This window comes from Lissotriton helveticus, chromosome 4_1, assembly GCF_964261635.1.
Source record: "Lissotriton helveticus chromosome 4_1, aLisHel1.1, whole genome shotgun sequence".
NCBI lineage: Eukaryota > Metazoa > Chordata > Amphibia > Caudata > Salamandridae > Lissotriton > Lissotriton helveticus.
In genome coordinates this window covers 1762596700-1762616417 of record NC_136063.1, presented here as the reverse complement: position 1 = coordinate 1762616417, position 19718 = coordinate 1762596700, and positions in this window count along the sequence as shown.

Sequence of the window (19718 nt, the reverse complement as noted above, 5' to 3'; positions counted from 1 at the left end):
CACAGGATTAACTGTAGGAAAGGCACCTGGTCCTGACGGGATCCCTCCAGATCTATTTAAGTCAGACCCCTCCTTTTGGGCCCCGATCCTGGAGTCTGTTTTTAACACGGCAGCTTAGTATGGTTGTCCTCAGTCCTGGGCAACCTCTACTATAGTTCCTGTTTTTAAAAGAAGGTGACAGAAACAGTACCCACTGTTATAGACCTATCTCACTTATTGACTCAGTGGTTAAAGTGGTGAGACGGGTCCTCCTTCAGAGGTTATCATCCTGGGCAGAGGATAATAGGGTCATGTCTGAAGTGCAGTATGTGTTTCGACAGGGACGGTCCACTGTTGCTCAATGTCTTAATTTATTTCTGATATTGAGCAAATACACTGTTGCTTGCTCCGGTACCATTTACCTTGCCTTATGGATCTATCATCGGTATTTGACTGTGTGAACAGGAAGAAGATATGGCAGTCCATGAGGGCAATGGGAGTGGAGAACAGTGTTGTCAATTTCTTCGAGGATCTGCATATGTCCACAAAAGCAAATGTCAGTTTCTCACAGAACTTGCGGGTTACGAGGGATTTTAATATAAAAAAGGGAGTCTGGCAAGGTTGCATTCTGGCCCCTTTTTTATTCAACTTTTATATTAATGAACTGGATAGCGTTTTAAGGGCAAGAGGTGTAGGATGGCGAGGGATCTCCGTCCTGTTGTATGTGGATGACGCAGTCCTCATTTCCAGGACCGAAGTGGGGTTACAATCACTTTTATCTGCATTTCAAAGATTCATGTCAGACAGGGATTTGACAATTAATAATTCCAAATCATATGTCATGCAAGTGGGGCATTCGGGGAAGAAGAATTTTCAATTCAGAGTGGGTGACTCTAAAGTTCCCCGTGCAAATGTATTCTCCTACTTGGGTGTCCTCTTTGATGATAAGCTCATTTGGGGCCCCCTATTACAGAAAAAAAGGGTTCTTGGTTAGGGCGAATTGAGCTATTTTTAACTTTGCTCCAAAGCCAGGAAAAAAAACCTACGGGAGCTATGCTGCAAGTGTATCAGGCAAAAAGCCTGGCTATAGCTTCCTATGGTAGTAAAATATGGGGTTATAAAGGCGGAGAAGACATCCAAGTAGTAGAAAATGACTTCTTTAAATGCTTATTAAGTGTTCCATGGGGCACATCCAACTTGGCGGTTCATGAGGAGCTGGGGGTCCCTTATGTAAATGACGTACTCTCTCTGCGTCCCCAGATTTTTTGGTTAAAATGCTGGTTGAACACAGATCTCTCTCTCTCCCACCTGATCTTAAGAGACTGTTTCTCGCTTGATAACTGCTCGTATCCCGTGGTTGAGAAATATAAAAAAAGTTTTAGAGGGTTAGGGCGGGGGGTCCTTATTCTCCAACCCTGAATGTATCTCAAAGATGGACGAGGAAGCGATAAAAGTAGCCTTCCTGTCAGCAAGGAACATGGATAGAGAAGCCAAGGAGATACTGAAACCGAGTGTGCGGACGTACATAATGCTTAAAATTACCCCACAGGCTGAACCATATCTCATGGGGCTTCTGTCCACACATGAGAAATTTTTGCTAACTAGGGAGGCGATTACGATGGCGGACGGAAGGACGACCGCCGGCCTGGAGTAGGCGGGAAATGCCTTTTTCCAGTTCACCTGCCGCGGTCACTCCGTCCGCCATATTAGGATGGGAATAACTGTCAAATGTCCGTACGCGGCGGAAGAGTGTACGGACATTTGACCGTCCTCCAAATCACGATGGCGGAAAACACATATCAAATCACTGCGGAAAAACAACCTGCCTGAACACGGCGGATTCACCACAGCGGAGATACAACACATTGCAGATATACCCACCACAAGCAGATCGCCGTCATGGACCCAGCGCTACATGCATTTCCGATACTCTTCGTGCTCCACCACCAGCAAGTCATGGCCCATCGCCGACGACGGCTTAGGTACGCCAAAACACCAATTGCTGTCGGAAGATGAGTACCTGCCATGGCTGTGACATAGGGAGGGGGAGTGTCATGTTTGAGAAACTGCATTTATGATCGCACCAATATATCAACAATTCAAGTACACAACCAGGAATGACAACGACAAACCACGACACATGATTGACTTGCTTTATTAAACATAATAGGGGTATAATCTTACACTACCCAAGAGCATGGGCACTGAGTAGAACAGAGCAGGTACATCTGAAGCAGCACATGAGAGGGGCTATGTGCATCAACAGTCCATGGTACAGAACAGGTACATCAGAGGCAGCACATGAGAGGTCACAATGCAGTATCAGAACAGCAACAGGGCAGTGTTCATAACAGAGCAGGTACATCAGAGGCAGCACGTGAGAGGGGATAAGTGCATCAACAGTCCATGTCATAGAACAGAGCAGGTACATCTGAGGCAGCACATGAGAGGGGCAACGAGCATCAACAGTCCATGGCAGAGAACAGAGCAGGTACATCTGAGGCAGCACATGAGAGGGGCAACGAGCATCAACAGTCCATGGCAGAGAACAGAGCAGGTACATCAGAGGCAGCACATGAGAGGGGCTAAGTGCATCAACAGTCCATGGCAGAGAACAGATCAGGTACATCAGAGGCAGCACATGAGAGGGCCTAAGTGCATCAACAGTCCATGGTACAGAACAGGTACATCAGAGGCAGCACATGAGAGGGCACAATGCAGTATCAGAACAGCAACAGGGCAGTGTTCATAACAGAGCAGGTACATCAGAGGCAGCACATGAGAGGGCACAATGCAGTATCAGAACAGCAACAGGGCAGTGTTCATAACAGAGCAGGTACATCAGAGGCAGCACATGAGAGGGGCCAAGTGCATCAACAGTCCATGGCAAGGCACAGGTACATCAGAGGCAGCACGTGAGAGGGGCTAAGTGCATCAACAGTCCATGGCACAGAGCAGGTACATCAGAGGCAGCACATGAGAGGGGCAACGAGCATCAACAGTCCATGGCAGAGAACAGAGCAGGTACATCAGAGGCAGCACATGAGAAGGGGCTAAGTGCATCAACAGTCCATGGCAGAGAACAGAGCAGGTACACCAGAGGCAGCACATGAGAGGGGCTAAGTGCATCAACAGTCCATGGCAAGGCACAGGTACATCAGAGGCAGCACTTGAGAGGGGCTAAGTGCATCAACAGTTCATGGCACAGAGCAGGTACATCAGAGGCAGCACATGATAGGGGCTAAGTGCATCAACAGTCCATGGTACAGAACAGGTACATCAGAGGCAGCACATGGGAGGGCACAATGCAGTATCAGAACAGCAACAGGGCAGTGTTCATCACAGAGCAGGTACATCAGAGGCAGCACATGAGAGGGGCCAAGTGCATCGACAGTCCATGGCAAGGCACAGGTACATCAGAGGCAGCACGTGAGAGGGGCTAAGTGCATCAACAGTCCATGGCACAGAGCAGGTACATCAGAGGCAACACATGAGAGGGGGTAAGTGCATCAACAGTTCATGACAGAGAACAGACCAGGTACATCTGAGGCAGCAAATGAGAGGGGCAACGAGCATCAACAGTCCATGGCAGAGAACAGAGCAGGTACATCAGAGGCAGCACATGAGAGGGGCTAAGTGCATCAACAGTCCATGGCAAGGCACAGGTACATCATAGACAGCACGTGAGAGGGGCTAAGTGCATCAACAGTCCATGGTACAGAACAGGTACATCAGAGGCAGCACATGAGAGGGCCCAATGCAGTATCAGAAAAGCAACAGGGCAGTGTTCATAACAGAGCAGGTACATCAGAGGCAGCACATGAGAGGGGCCAAGTGCATCAACAGTCCATGGCAAGGCACAGGTACATCAGAGGCAGCACGTGAGAGGGGCCAAGTGCATCGACAGTCCATGGCAAGGCATAGGTACATCAGAGGCAGCACGTGAGAGGGGCTAAGTGCATCAACAGTCCATGGCACAGAGCAGGTACATCAGAGGCAACACATGAGAGGGAATAAGTGCATCAACAGTCCATGGCAGAGAACAGAGCAGGTACATCAGAGGCAGCACATGAGAGGGGCTAAGTGCATCAACAATCCATGGCAAGGCACAGGTACATCAGAGGCAGCACGTGAGAGGGGCTAAGTGCATCAACAGTCCATGGCAAGGCACAGCACAGGTACATCAGAGGCAGCACGTGAGAGGGGCTAAGTGCATCAACAGTCCATGGCAAGGCACAGAACAGGTACATCTGAGGCAGCACATGAGGGCACAATGCAGCATCCTAACAGCAACAGGGCAGTGTTCATAACAGAGCAGGTATATCAGAGGCAGCACATGATAGGGGCTAAGTGCATCAACAGTCCATGGCACAGAGCAGGTACATCAGAGGCAGCACATGATAGGGGCTAAGTGCATCAACAGTCCATGATACAGAACAGGTACATCAGAGGCAGCACATGAGAGGGCACAATGCAGTATCAGAACAGCAACAGGGCAGTGTTCATAACAGAGCAGGTACATCAGAGGCAGCACATGAGAGGGGACAAGTGCATCGACAGTCCATGGCAAGGCACAGGTACATCAGAGGCAGCACGTGAGAGGGGCTAAGTGCATCAACAATCCATGGCAAGGCACAGGTACATCAGAGGCAGCACTTGAGAGGGGCTAAGTGCATCAACAGTTCATGGCACAGAGCAGGTACATCAGAGGCAGCACATGATAGGGGCTAAGTGCATCAACAGTCCATGGTACAGAACAGGTACATCAGAGGCAGCACATGGGAGGGCACAATGCAGTATCAGAACAGCAACAGGGCAGTGTTCATCACAGAGCAGGTACATCAGAGGCAACACATGAGAGGGGCCAAGTGCATCGACAGTCCATGGCAAGGCATAGGTACATCAGAGGCAGCACCTGAGAGGGGCTAAGTGCATCAACAGTCCATGGCACAGAGCAGGTACATCAGAGGCAACACATGAGAGGGGGTAAGTGCATCAACAGTCCATGACAGAGAACAGAGCAGGTACATCAGAGGCAGCACATGAGAGGGGCTAAGTGCATCAACAGTCCATGGCAAGGCACAGGTACATCATAGACAGCACGTGAGAGGGGCTAAGTGCATCAACAGTCCATGGTACAGAACAGGTACATCAGAGGCAGCACATGAGAGGGACCAATGCAGTATCAGAAAAGCAACAGGGCAGTGTTCATAACAGAGCAGGTACATCAGAGGCAGCACATGAGAGGGGCCAAGTGCATCAACAGTCCATGGCAAGGCACAGGTACATCAGAGGCAGCACGTGAGAAGGGCTAAGTGCATCAACAGTCCATGGCACAGAGCAGGTACATCAGAGGCAACACATGAGAGGGAATAAGTGCATCAACAGTCCATGGCAGAGAACAGAGCAGGTACATCAGAGGCAGCACATGAGAGGGGCTAAGTGCATCAACAATCCATGGCAAGGCACAGGTACATCAGAGGCAGCACGTGAGAGGGGCTAAGTGCATCAACAGTCCATAGCAAGGCACAGAACAGGTACATCAGAGGCAGCACGTGAGAGGGGCTAAGTGCATCAACAGTCCATGGCAAGGCACAGCACATGTACATCTGAGGCAGCACATGAGGGCACAATGCAGCATCCTAACAGCAACAGGGCAGTGTTCATAACAGAGCAGGTACATCAGAGGCAGCACGTGAGAGGGGCTAAGTGCATCAACAGTCCATGGCACAGAGCAGGTACATCAGAGGCAGCACATGATAGGGGCTAAGTGCATCAACAGTCCATAGTACAGAACAGGTACATCAGAGGCAGCACATGAGAGGGCACAATGCAGTATCAGAACAGCAACAGGGCAGTGTTCATAACAGAGCAGGTACATCAGAGGCAGCACATGAGAGGGGACAAGTGCATCGACAGTCCATGGCAAGGCACAGGTACATCAGAGGCAGCACGTGAGAGGGGCTAAGTGCATCAACAATCCATGGCAAGGCACAGGTACATCAGAGGCAGCACGTGAGAGGGGCTAAGTGCATCAACAGTCCATGGCAAGGCACAGAATAGGTACATCAGAGGCAGCACGTGAGAGGGGCTAAGTGCATCAACAGTCCATGGCACGGCACAGAACAGGTACATCTGAGGCAGCACATGAGGGCACAATGCAGCATTCTAACAGCAACAGGGCAGTGTTCATAACAGAGCAGGTACATCAGAGGCAGCACATGAGAGGGGCTAAGTGCATCAACAGTCCATGGCAGAGAACAGAGCAGGTACATCAGAGGCAGCACATGAGAGGGGGAACATCCTTTACAACGCAACTTTTACAACGAAGTACCTTTACGACGCAACCATTACAACGCAATTTTTACAACGTCTTGCACTGGGGGCGCTCTAGGATAGGGAATAGTTTTCAACACCTTCCCTACTATCCACGGGGACTGGAGTTGGAATAGTAAATTAAACTATTCACTATCCAGCACCCCGCAACGCAAGTCGTTGTAACGACTTGCGTTGTAAAACTTGCTTCGTAAAGGCATGCGTTGTAATAGCATGCGTTGTAACGTCATACATCCCATGAGAGGGGCTAAGTGCATCAACAGTCCATGGCAAGGCACAGGTACATCAGAGGCAGCACATGAGAGGGGCTAAGTGCATCAACAGTCTATGACAAGGCACAGAACAGGTACATCTGAGGCAGCACGTGAGAGGGGCTAAGTGCATCAACAGTCCATGGCAAGACACAGAACAGGTACATCTGAGGCAGCACATGAGGGCACAATGCAGCATCCTAACAGCAACAGGGCAGTGTTCACAACAGAGCAGGTACATCTGAGGCAGCACATGAGGGCACAATGCAGCATCCTAACAGCAACAGGGCAGTGTTCATAACAGAGCAGGTACACCAGAGGCAGCACATGAGAGGGGCTAAGTGCATCAACAGTCCATGGCAGAGAAGAGAGCAGGTACATCAGAGGCAGCACATGAGAGGGGCTAAGTGCATCAACAGTCCATGGCAAGGCACAGGTACATCAGAGGCAGCACGTGAGAGGGGCCAAGTGCATTAACAGTCCATGGCACAGAGCAGGTACATCAGAGGCAGCACATGAGAGGGGCAACGAGCATCAACAGTCCATGGCAGAGAACAGAGCAGGTACATCAGAGGCAGCACATGAGAGGGGCTACGTGCATCAACAGTCCATGGCACAGAACAGAGCAGGTACATCTGAGGCAGCACATGAGAGGGGCTAAGTGCATCAACAGTCCATGGCAGAGAACAGAGCAGGTACATCTAAGGCAGCACATGAGAGGGGCTAAGTGCATCAACAGTCCATGGCAAGGCACAGGTACATCAGAGGCTGCACGTGAGAGGGGCTAAGTGCATCAACAGTCCATGGCAAGGCACAGGTACATTAGAGGCAACACAAGTGCGTGGGTCAAGCGCCCCGTCCCAAGGACATTAACAATCAAGGGTGCTTACAATGGACAATATAAAATTACATGTGAGTGATGGGAGCTACACCTCACAGCACAGAATCTGGTGGACTGCTTGAACTAGTCGCCTCGGACACACTGCCAGCACCAGAAACAGGAGTGTGAGACACAGCCACAGCTCTAGTGACTGACACATGAGCCGTAGACCCAGACACACTGCCAGCACCAGACACAGGAGTGTGAGACACAGCCACAGCTCTAGTGACTGACACATGAGCCATAGACCCAGACACACTGCCAGCACCAGAACAGGAGTGTGAGACACAGCCACATATGTAGTGACTGACACATGAGCCATAGACCCAGACACACTGCCATCACCAGAAACAGGAGTGTGAGACACAGCCACAGCTCTAGTGACTGACACATGAGCCATAGACCCAGACACACTGCCAGCACCAGAAACAGGAGTGTGGTACACAGCCACAGCTCTAGTGACTAACACATGAGCCATAGACCCAGACACACTGCCAGGACATGTCCCTGTACAGTGACCAACAAATACCATGCCAGCATCTGACACATCAGAGTGGCTGACACAACAGTGCCAGTACCTGAAACGGGAGAGGGCACAACTGACACAGTGCTACTACATGATACATGACAGTGAACAACAGACACAGTGCCACTATCTGACACATGAGAGTGAACTGCAGCTGATCCACTAGGACCACTGAAATGATGAGCCACTGGGCTGTATGGGCCAGGAGGCAGGGTGGCTCTGGGAGCTGGGGACAGCTGTACTGGAGCAACATTGGGGTGGTCAGGTCTCAATGGTGTGTGTCTCCGTTTCTTTGTGAAATGTAGGGGCACCCTGGACATGACTGGACTGGTAAGTGGTATGGCCTCATCAGACATCAAAGGTGGATCATGTGCTTGTGGTAGTCTTTTCTCTGGGGACGTGCTGGACCCTGCTTGACGTTTGCTGTGGCCCTGCGTTCTGCCACCTGCATCATGTGTAATGGGGGATGAAACTACAGTGTACTCCTTCTTCTGCTTCTGCGTGGTGTGGATGGGAGTTGAGGTATGTGGGGACTCCATCGCTGACACATGTGTTTTACGTTCCTTCAACAACATCAGCCTCAGATCAGCCAGGGGTGATGTATGCCTGTCCTTGATGGAGCTTGTGTCCATGGGAGAACCCTTGGCCCTGGGATGTGCCTTGGCCGTAGGAGGTGTCCTGTCTCTGGAATGTCCCTGATCCCTGGGCGGTGCCCTGTCCCTGGGAGCAGACTTGTCCATTGTAGTGTACCTGTCCTTTGAAGTGTCCTTGTCCTTGGGAGTGTCCCTGCTCTTGGGAGTTGCCCTTTCCTTTGAAGCGTCCTTGTCCTTGGGAGTGTCCCTGCTCTTGGGAGGTGCCCTTTCCTTTGAAGCGTCCTTGTCCTTGTGAGTGTCCCTGCTCTTGGGAGGTGCCCTTTCCTTTGAAGCGTCATTGTCCTTGGGAGTGTCCCTGCTCTTGGGAGGTGCCCTGTCCTTTGAAGCGTCCTTGTCCTTGGTAGTGTCCCTGCTCTTGGGAGGTGCCCTTTCCTTTGAAGTGTCCTTGTCCTTGGGAGTGTCCCTGCTCTTGGGAGGTGCCCTTTCCCCGACATATTGGTCTCATTCCACCCCAGGCACCTGAACCTGTATATCGCAATCCGAAGCACTACCATTCGATCAACGTGCAAGTGGTGTGCCTGGCTGACAACATAATCTCCCATGTGTGTGCTAGATTTCCCGGGTCCGCCCATGACTCACACATCCTGTGGTGCAGCATTGTCCCCCAACTGATGGCTAATCTGCGTCCAGAACGTGCGTGGATTGTAGGTGAGTGTGCAGTGAGGACAATTGTGTTGTATGTGTGGCATGGTGCCCCCACCAATCCTGTTAATGATATTTGTGTCTGTCATTCCCCCACCTAGGCGACTCTGCGTATCCAAACCGGCCGTGGCTGCTGAGCCCCATACGGAATCCTACTACCCCTGGTGAAATGCGTTATAATGATGCCCATGGGAGGACACGTCGAGTGGTGGAACGTACTTTTGGACTGCTGAAGTCTAGGTTTTGCTGCCTGGATAAAACCGGAGGGGCCGTGCCATACTCACCAGGCAAAGTATGCCAAATCGTGATTGCCTACTGCATGCTCCACACCCTGGCCTTGCGCAATAACATTGAACTGATCATGGACCCTGAAGACCAACAGGTTGCTCTGCCTCCCATCCCACCCATGTCCACTAATGAGGATAGTGGGGAGGAAGAAGGTGTGGACCAGAGGTGCCAGCTCATTGATCGCTATTTTCCTTGAATGTGAGTAACTACCTCTTGTGCAGCTAGACAATGCGTGATGTATGTTTGCTGCTAATGTGTGGGTGTGGTGTGTCTATACTGCCTGTTCTGGTATGTTCTGTTTGCACATGTGTGTGGGAGATGGTGTACATGCAAAGCTACCTGATGTGTGTCCTGTGATCAACTTAATTGGTGATGAGTGTGGTTTGTGGGATGTTGCAGTACAGTGTGTTGTGATGGGTGGGAATAACTTTCCTGACCTGTGCTTGTTGTTCTCTCATTATCCCTAGGTCACTCCCACAGAGGCATGATTCTCCAGAACATTGATCCCTGCACCTGGTAATGAAAATGTATTAGACAAACATGTGATTAAAACATGTAGGTCACACAGCATAGAGTGTTTACATGGTGTTTATTTACAGGTTGTGGATTGATGTTGGTGCATATTTACAAGTAGGTGTTGGGGGAAGTGATAGTTGAAGGTCATGGCAGATGAAAACACCGTGGGGACACCACATTGTGTGATGTCCACCTAGTCCAACAGACGTGTGCCAATGCTTGGCATTGTGGGTCAGGATAGTTGACAGGGTGAATGGCAGGCTCAAGGAAGGGTGTAGTCAGTGGCGGCCCCTCTTCGAGCGGGTAGATGGTGCACTTCCACTGCTCTCAGCTGCATCCAGCCTCGGACGGCCCCTCCGTCTTGGAGCCGGAGCGGAGACAGCTGTGGGGGCAGGTTGGTCAGGGGCCACCTCCCTGTCCTTGGCCTCAGGTGATGGTGGCGGTGGTGTTGGTGACCTGTCCTGCTGGGTACTTGGGGGAGGGGGTGGTGGTGTGGCGCGGGATAACCACTCCCTCCACAGAGCAGTTTGCTGGCCCATGAGGTCCACAATTTGGCCAATGCGAATGTCGATGGACCGCAACAGCTGGCTGCTCTCTTGCGAGTCTTGGTGGGCCCCATTGCCTGTGCCTGCGACCACTCATAGGAGGCATGGACTCTGGCGATGGCTTCCAGGGTCTCGGCCCCAGGATGGGGTGGGTCTTGTTCCCGACCTCGCCTAGCAACTGCACTCCTGCTTGTGAGCTGTGGCCTCACCTGTGTCCTCTCCCGCCCACTCTCCCTGGTAGCCTGGGATGTTGATGGCCCATCATCGGGCGATGGGTCAGGCAGGGTGGCACAGGCAGGAGTGGTGGTGGTGGTGGTGGTGGTGGTGGTGGTGGTGGTAGCTGCACAGCTCACAATGGCATGTGTTGGAGTAGTGACACAGGCCAAGGTGGTGGAGGCCGGGATGTCCTGGGAGCCTGATGGCCCTGGGAGTCTGCTTGGGCCAGCATCGTCCTCTGCACCCGAGCTGTCAATTGGATCGTCCCCAGAGAGTCCTGGCTGTGAGGGGGGCGACTGGTGCTGGCATTTGCTGTTTTTGCCGGTCAAGTTGCGATCACCTGAGGGACAAGATTTTCAAAATTAATGCTGTGGAGAGGACATGTTTTTGGTAGCAACATTACAAATCACTATGGAATCAGAACATGGTTGTTGTTGTCATCATGTTGTTGTGGTTGACAGTACAGGGCAATATGGTGGCGCGGAGGTGGGAAGGCAATACTTGGATATGTGTGGTCCTGCTATTGGATGTTCCCCCCTGAGAAGATGTCTATCTATATTTACAGTGCAGGAGGAGATGCACTGGTCAGCAAATGGTGGGCGGACTCAATCTTGCTCTGGGGTGAGACATGGGTGCTGGTCACTCACACACCCCACCCACCTCTCTCACACAAACCACCCCCACCACCCTCCCTGTAGACATGGGGGCCTGTTGGGAGTTGTAGTGCTGGTCTCTAACACCCCCTACCCCCCACCGACCTCCCTGTGGACATGGGGGCCTCTTGGGAGTTGTAGTGCTGGTCTCACCCCTTCCCCTCCCTGTAGACATGGGGGCCTCTTGGGAGTTGTAGTGATGGTCTCTCACACACCCCACCCACCTCTCTCACACACCCCACACCACCCTCCCTGTAGACATGGGGGCCTGTTGGGAGTTGTAGTGCTGGTCTCTAACACCCCCACCCCCCACCACCTTCCCTGTAGACATTGGGGCCTGTTGGGAGTTGTAGTACTGGTCTCACACACACCTCTCCCCCCACCACCCTCCCTGTAGACATGGGGGCCTGTTGGGAGTTGTAGTGCTGGTCTCTCACACACCCCACCCACCTCTCTCACATACCCCACCCCCACCACCCTCCCTGTAGACAAGGGGGCCTATTGGAAGTTGTAGTGCTGGTCTCTCACACACCCCACCTACCTCTCTCACACACCCCACACCCCCACCACCCTCCCTGTAGACATGGGGGCCTATTGGAAGTTGTAGTGCTGGTCTCTAACACCCCCCACCCCCCTCCCTGTAGAAATGGGGGCCTATTGGGAGTTGTAGTGCTGGTCTCTCACACACCCCACCAACCTCTCTTACACACCCCACCGCCCACCACCCTCCCTGTAGACATGGAGGCCTATTGGGAGTTGTAGTGCTGGTCTCTAACACCCGCCACCCACCACCACCCTCCCTGTAGACATGGGGGCCTCTTGGGAGTTGTGGTGCTGGCTGCTTTGACAACATGCAAGGCTGGGAACGTAGGAGATAACATTTGTGTTTGGTCATGGTGGGTGCATTTGAGCCCAGGACTTCACATTTGGGTGACTATGTGGCACACATGCATGGATTGGAGCCAGGGAGATGTGTGTTGGCAGTTGTGCAAGGCAGACCTTGGCAGTGTGATAGTAGGCATTGGGTTGTACTTACCAACCTCTAGTACCTCTTCGATTCCTTTCAGGCTCTCAGGGTGCAGTATGCGCAGCACCTTCTCCTCCCATTCTGCAAATGGTATGGGCTCCGGGGGAATGCCGCCGCCAGTGTGGTGTGCCCCCAGGTGGTTCTTGGCCCTGATGCCTTTCACCCTTGACTTGAGGTCGTGCCACCGCATCTGGATCTCGTGTTTGGTGCGTGGCACGGTCCCTGGCGCATTCACTCTGGTCACTATCCTGTCCCACATATTGTTTTTGGTTGCCAAGGTGGTCTGCTGGACTAGGGTGCCGAACAGATGTGGTTCGACATGGATGATTTCATCCACCATGACCTTCAACTCACTGTCTGTGATCTTGGGATTTTTCTTTGGTGCCATGGTGTGTGATGTGCAAGGTGTTGGTGGGGTGGCGTGGGATGTGCAGGTGTGTGGTGTGTAGGGATGGTGTTTTGGGGGTTTGTGTGGTGGGTGTGTTTGTGTGCAGGTTGTATGTGTGTTTGTGTGTGTCTGCTGTTAGTGGTATTCTGGCTCTTGCTTGCAGCTATGCTGTGATGCAAAGGACTGTGGTAGTGGGAGGGATTAATGTTATACTCTGTGTGGTGGTGGTGTCCCAATGGTTGTTGCCAATCAGGTGTTCGGTGGGTGTGGTAATTTTGGTGCATTTTTCGGTGCTTCGGTGGTTGGGTGTCCTGTTTAGTGTGTTTTCTATTTACTTCTGTCTGCCATTTTGTAATCGGTTTGACGGCAAGGATGGTGTTTGTATGGTCCTTCCGCAGTCATGGTCCGTTTAGCGATGCATTGTTTCCGCGGCGGTCGAGGACGGTGGTGAGTTCCGTTGGAATGGCGGCGTTATCCTATTCGCGCGGTCGGACCCTCCGCAGGGATAGCGGCGGTTGGGCCTGTTCCCGCGGTCATGTTCGTCCGCGGCGGAGGGTGTTTCTTTGGTACCGTCCGCTTACGGCGGTCTTTGGTGTGCTCCGTCTGCCACGGACGGTGTTTGATGTGATCCGTCCGCCGCGGTCGGAGTTTCTTGACATAAATATCCTAATCGCAACTGTGGATTCTCCGCGGTGCGGTCAGGAGTGTTTTTGCCGTGACCATGGCGGACGGAACACATTTCCGTCCGCCATCCTAATAGGCCCCTATGTTTCCGCTGTATCTGTTCCATCATTTGCTTGCCAGCCCTAAAGGTTTTTATCGAGGTAAAGAGGCAGCATCCTGCGGCTGCGACGGACAGTCTCCGCAGGATAGGCTGCATTTTATGTTCTTTTGAAAACTATATGATTTCCAGTGCAAACGCTATCTGGTTCCTATCTTAAAAAGTATGAATTTTAGACAGGCTCGTCCAGCACTGCTATACCTACAATTGTTGAAAGAGGACTGCATATTTTTTACAGTGGGGTTTTTAAAAGCTCTTGTTAATTCTAGGAAGTACATGGATATGTAAGGAGTGCTTTCCTCTGTTTTTTTATTGATTTATTTAAATCCTTTGCTGTCTCAGTTGTCATCTTAACATATGTATTGTCACTTACACTGTTTTTTTTATCTTGTGTGACTTTTATGGTTTGAACCAAAAACCAAATAAAGTTATTTGAACTTGAACTTGAACGTGCCAAACTGACTTCTGCAATTCAGAAATGATGCTTCCTGTGGGGAGGAGAAAAGAAAAACAGCAAGTTTATTTACACTACTTCTTTTTTACTCATGAGGAAATGTATGTGTATATATTTCTCATAACAAGAAAACATTCTCAAAACATTTCCAGGAGTGGGTCTCGAAATATTAACAAGCAATACTTTCCAGGTGTTTTGTGAATTTCACAAAGCCACAAATCTGCACACAGAAGAGTGAGACTTCTATTTGCAAATGGTTTTGTATTTTGAATAACGTCTTTTTCCTTTTTCTTTGTTTTATCTCATACCTCTCTTAGGCGTGAATTATTCCTGCGTGTCCCATCATGGCTCACAAAGCCTTTGCAGTGAGTGATTGTCTTACACCAGGCTTAGTAAGACTTAGGGAAGAATTTTCAGGGGACTATTTCAAATTTAAAAAGTCGTACAAATGGAAATTCATAAGCAATTGAAAATTAAGCATGCATTAACTCACAGCTTTTGTGATTTGGATTCAATATGTTTGGATTATAATGAAACAATTGCTGTGATGAAGTATTGGTTTATTTGTTGAAGGACATTTAATTGCAGAAAATGACATAAAATGGTCAGATCACCGAAAAAGTCTGCAACCTAAGTGTCTTGGGGGCATATTCAAAAACTGCTTTTTTGTAGGATATAATGTAGCACTATAGTATTATTATGGAGCCCACTCCAAGCTTTGCAGTGTGGTGATATCAGCCACATGGGCAGAAATCTCCGCACACATAGGAATACATTTTGGTAGTACATTTAGGCGCGACTGGGGAATGGACGAAAATCGAGAATACTTACACTTAATTGGGTGGGCTTTAAGGAGGGGTAAAGAGGGGTTTAGTAAGGGATATGAAGACACAAACACCCAACCACGAAAGAGAAAAGCATATTGCTATTATAAGCTATTCTTCTAAAGTTACTAGTTCCAAAAAAAGTTCTAAATGTACTCCAGTTCACCCTTGGAGTAAGTCTAGCACCAAACATGGCCATTCATGGGTAGTGAATGGTTTCAGGGATTTAATGTAACACCCACAGGAAATATTATTTAATACATTCAATTATTTAGACTTTTAGATTAAATACATTGAAAATAGATTTTTTGTTTAAAATAATAGCTTAATTAATAAAAAAAATATGCATGTTACATTTAAAAATATATATTTTATTTTATTTCAACAACCCAACTTTAAGAAAATAAATTATTTTAAATTAATGCAATATTAAATATCTGATAGAATTAAAAGTCTTAATTTAACTATAAATGTTAGTGACATTTTGTTTTATTTTTCCCATTTGGTTAATAACATTTATTTCAATATTTAGCTTTTACCTATTGAATTAACCTTTAATTTGATGAGTTAACAAGCGTAAAATGTTCCTATTTAGTTGGACGCTAATATTGACTATTTTAAATGAATTTTCATTTTTAATACCTGTTTAAGAGTTAAGACTCTATAAACATTATAATTTTTTTCCATGCTTTAAATGCAGAGATCTTTGCTCCCCTCCACAGTGGAATAGGGCTTTACTTATGTATGAAAAAAGTTACTAGCAGTAACTTCACACTTGTAAATGTTGTCTTAGATCTTTCCATCTTCTGAACTAAGGGGATAGAGGCATGTAAGTCTGAACAAAGATGCAAATCTATGCATTGTATCACTCATGTTTAATGTGTACATTAAACAAAATGAGAATCCAAAATCTTGAACTGTATTATGAGACTGTATGACAGTGGCAAGAAAGCAGCAACGATAATCCTGAGTTAATGTGTTTATATTAAGGTTCTATGACAAATAGCATATTGATTGGTTTGAAGTCAGTATATGAAAGATTCAGGTTGGAAGTGTAAAATTAGATTGATCAAAAAAATACCTCATGCTGATAGCTTGTGATCCCCTTAGACTGTGACATGTTTAATTACTTGGAATTCCATTTTTCTGTTCCTCTGTTGCTTCTGGGTTTCCCAGGTGTACGTTATACTTTAGCTGCTTTTACTTAATTGAATGGAGCCACTAAATTATCTACCAGAATCTTTCCTCAAGTAATCTAATGATACCAAATTTATCTTTAGATGTTATTGTAAGCTCAGCAATTATGGCAACATGCAGAAATTAGCTATCCACTTTATGGTCCAGCCACTACAAACATTATCTGTTGACTCTCCATCTTTATGTTTCTGCTGCCTTTCAGACATACGGTCCTCCCAATCATGTATGGGTCCTGATGATAAACTACAATTCGGAGGCAAAATTCAAAATTGTGTAAATTAGGGATAAAGTGTTGACCTCAAAACCACAGAAGTTGGAGCTAAATGAACCATTTTTGGAAACTTTGTTCCCGTCTGTCAAGTCCTGCATACCCCTACTCATAGCCTAAAGCCCAGAAATAGAAATCTAATTTTAGCCCTAGACAAAATGCATTTTTATCACTCATTCTGATTGTATGGCTTTTCTGCTTTGACATTGGGGACTCTAACCTTTCCTATAGTTGTCAATGTCTGCCCGTTGGCTGATTTCTGGAAGCTATATACTCCACACCATTAATAAACCAAGCTAAATACTTGTTACTGGGAAAAAGGAGCATTAGTATTGGAATCATTATGCACAGTATGTTTACTCTGTTACATACATTCTGAAAGTTTCACTGGGATGCCAAGTGTGAAGTAGATGATGTTGACCTGTAAGGTAATGGATCTCGAAAGTCCACATTCAGCAATTGTCTGCGTACTCTAGCAGCCTAAGCCAGGCCAACGTGATCCTGGGTGCGTAGATGGAAAAGGCCTGTTGTCCTGTATTTCCATTTTACACTTCACAACATGCAAGAAGATGGTGTCCATACTGCGGATGTGCTGACAAAGATGGTGAGGTTGTCTGCAAGATAAGATAAGGAGGGGTGCTGATTGTGATAGCTTTGTGAATGATGCAGTTATTTCTGAAGATGATGCAACTGGCAAGAGAAGCCAATGGAGTTCCATTATGATCAAAGTGATGTGATCACATTTCTTTGGACAATGGATGAGACAGGCTGCAGTGTGTAGTATGCTCCTAAGGTGTGCTAGTGTGGACTTCAGGAGGCCAAGGAGCGGCAGGGCATTTCTACCGTTTACATGTAGAAAGACAAGGGCTCGAACAGCAGTTGTAAACTCGCTTTCTGCAAAAAATTGTTTGGTTTTCTTTATGATGTCTTGTGTTACCTGATGGAGAGTATGTGAGCACAGTGAACTCCATTGAACTGACATTTGGTTAGAGTTGGGGTTCAAAGCTTTTAGGGTTCATGTAGTTGAGCTAGGATTAAACTGTAGCGTGTTTGCTGTTCTTCACAAATAATAGAATGTTATCTTGGTAGCTTCAGAACATCTAGGCCTGGATGATGAGCAAGCAGTTGAGCCATTGATTTTTGAAGCAGAGGAGACGTTCAAGTACAGTTGTGTATCATCGGCATATTGGTGAATTTTAAGGTTGTTATCTGTGAGCAGAGCAGAGCACCAATTGGCTCCATGAAAAGACTGAAGATGACAGGAGACTAGAATCCTTGGTGACATGTGAAAGGGACTTTTTTTACCTGTGGGTACCCATGTGAACAAACTGGTGTTGGTTAGATACATTTAGTTGTGATTCATATAGAAGGTTAAATCCATTTTGTCCCCCCTTTCAATATTATGCATTGCTAGGAAACCAACTGTGTACCATGTGGTGGTGCTGCATGCATTTCAGTTGACAATACTATCAAAAATATTTTTACGAGCTGGCAGTAGTTCCATAGAACACCTACTTTTGAAAAAATTAAACTTCGAGTTACATTTTTTTCTTTTTTAAACACATCCCATTTTTCTTTAACTCCTTGGACACTCATGACGAGCTCAGCTCGTCATGGAGCGCCCATTCATTTCAATGGAATTTGCATGAAGAGTCTCCAAGTGCCTTAGCATCCAAGTGGTTAAGGAAAATGTGCTGCATTTAAAGAAAATTCTGATTTATTAAAAAGCAGTCACAGACATGGTGGTCACCTTGTGATTGCAGCGATACCTAATAGGTTGCAAATTACAACCTACCTAATTATTATTTATGAGTGAGGTCAGTTTGAGACCCACTAGGAATCACTATTTAAAAGAATCAAGATTTCCTACATCAGTAATTGTGCTTATCACAATCACAGTCCCTAAATTTTGTACACATGGACCATATTCATTAAGGGCCTCATTTATGAGAAGTGGCGCATCGCTGCATAAAAGCAGCGATGCAACACTTCTCCATGCACACTCCTTGCGACATCAATGATGCGTCATGTCACAAGGAATGAAAGATGTTGAGTTTTACTGACGCATTTGTCGTTGCAAAAGTGGCTCATTGATGGAGTTGTGTCGGATAAGTGACACAACTCCAGCAATGTTCCTTTCACATTGGGCAAGCTCCATGAGAAAGGGCCTATGTCACACCATCGTAAGGTTTTGACAGATTGGTGCCCTAGAAGTGGTGCAGCGAAATCTCATAGATTTCACTATGCCACTCCTGCATCCCTTTCTTGAGTGGCAATGCCTACCCTGCATACATTATACCTGACACAGGTATAATGTAGCACAGGTGTTTACGAAGCACTTCGTAAATATGGCACAACATGGTGCATTATTTACGCCAAAGTGACGCAGGCCTTCGTAAATAAGTCCCTAAGTATTTGTGATTGCAGGATACAAATCACCATCTTGTTATAGTTGAACTTGGCTTTACTCCAGAAGGGGACTGCAGTGGCTGGTCCAAAAGATTAGGAGTTTTTTTGCCTAAAGTGCTTCCCTTCAAACAGCAGGTGTATTTTAAATTAAGTGTAATGGCATGTGTACCACTAAGTCATCATAGTCTGTTCAAGATTTGTATTTAGGAGTAAACCTCAGTTGTTTTCTCAGTGTGCATTGGGGACGTTTTAGCTTTTGCCCAAACTCAAATTGAGATAGGGGAAGCTTAAGAGTGGTGAAATAATATTCAGCATCCTGAATTTTTCGTTGTGTCAGTGTGATTTTCATATCCAGAGGCCTTCATTTTTAATGCTCATGAAACAGTAATATTATTCATCGATACAATTGTTAATGTAGGCTTTGAGTTTAATGGAAAACAAAGCCGTGATATGAAAGTAGTGTATTTCAAGAAGGAATCATAGACCACCAAAAATACATTCAACCTGTCTGCCAGAGACCAGTATCTGGGGATTTTAATGCTTTATTCTGTGCATAAAAAAAGACAACGTCATTAGCATATGCATGTAGCCAGCTGTTGCATTAGAACTGTGAATGTACATTTAAATTTGTGACATGGGTGTGATTTCCCAGAGCAGGTGTAAATTAGCAAGCTCTTGAACAGAAGCCTAAATCTGAAAGAGGGCTTTAGGTTTCTTTAGGATATTTGTATTGTTAATTGTAAGCTCAATACCTGATAACTGAGCTGTTTGCATACACCGTGCAGAGGAAAGTTGTAACTACAACATGATCAGTAAATACATTTACATTTAGAAAACTAAGGTGAGAAGTAGAAAAAAGTTTTGGTGGTCGCAAATGCTTCTATA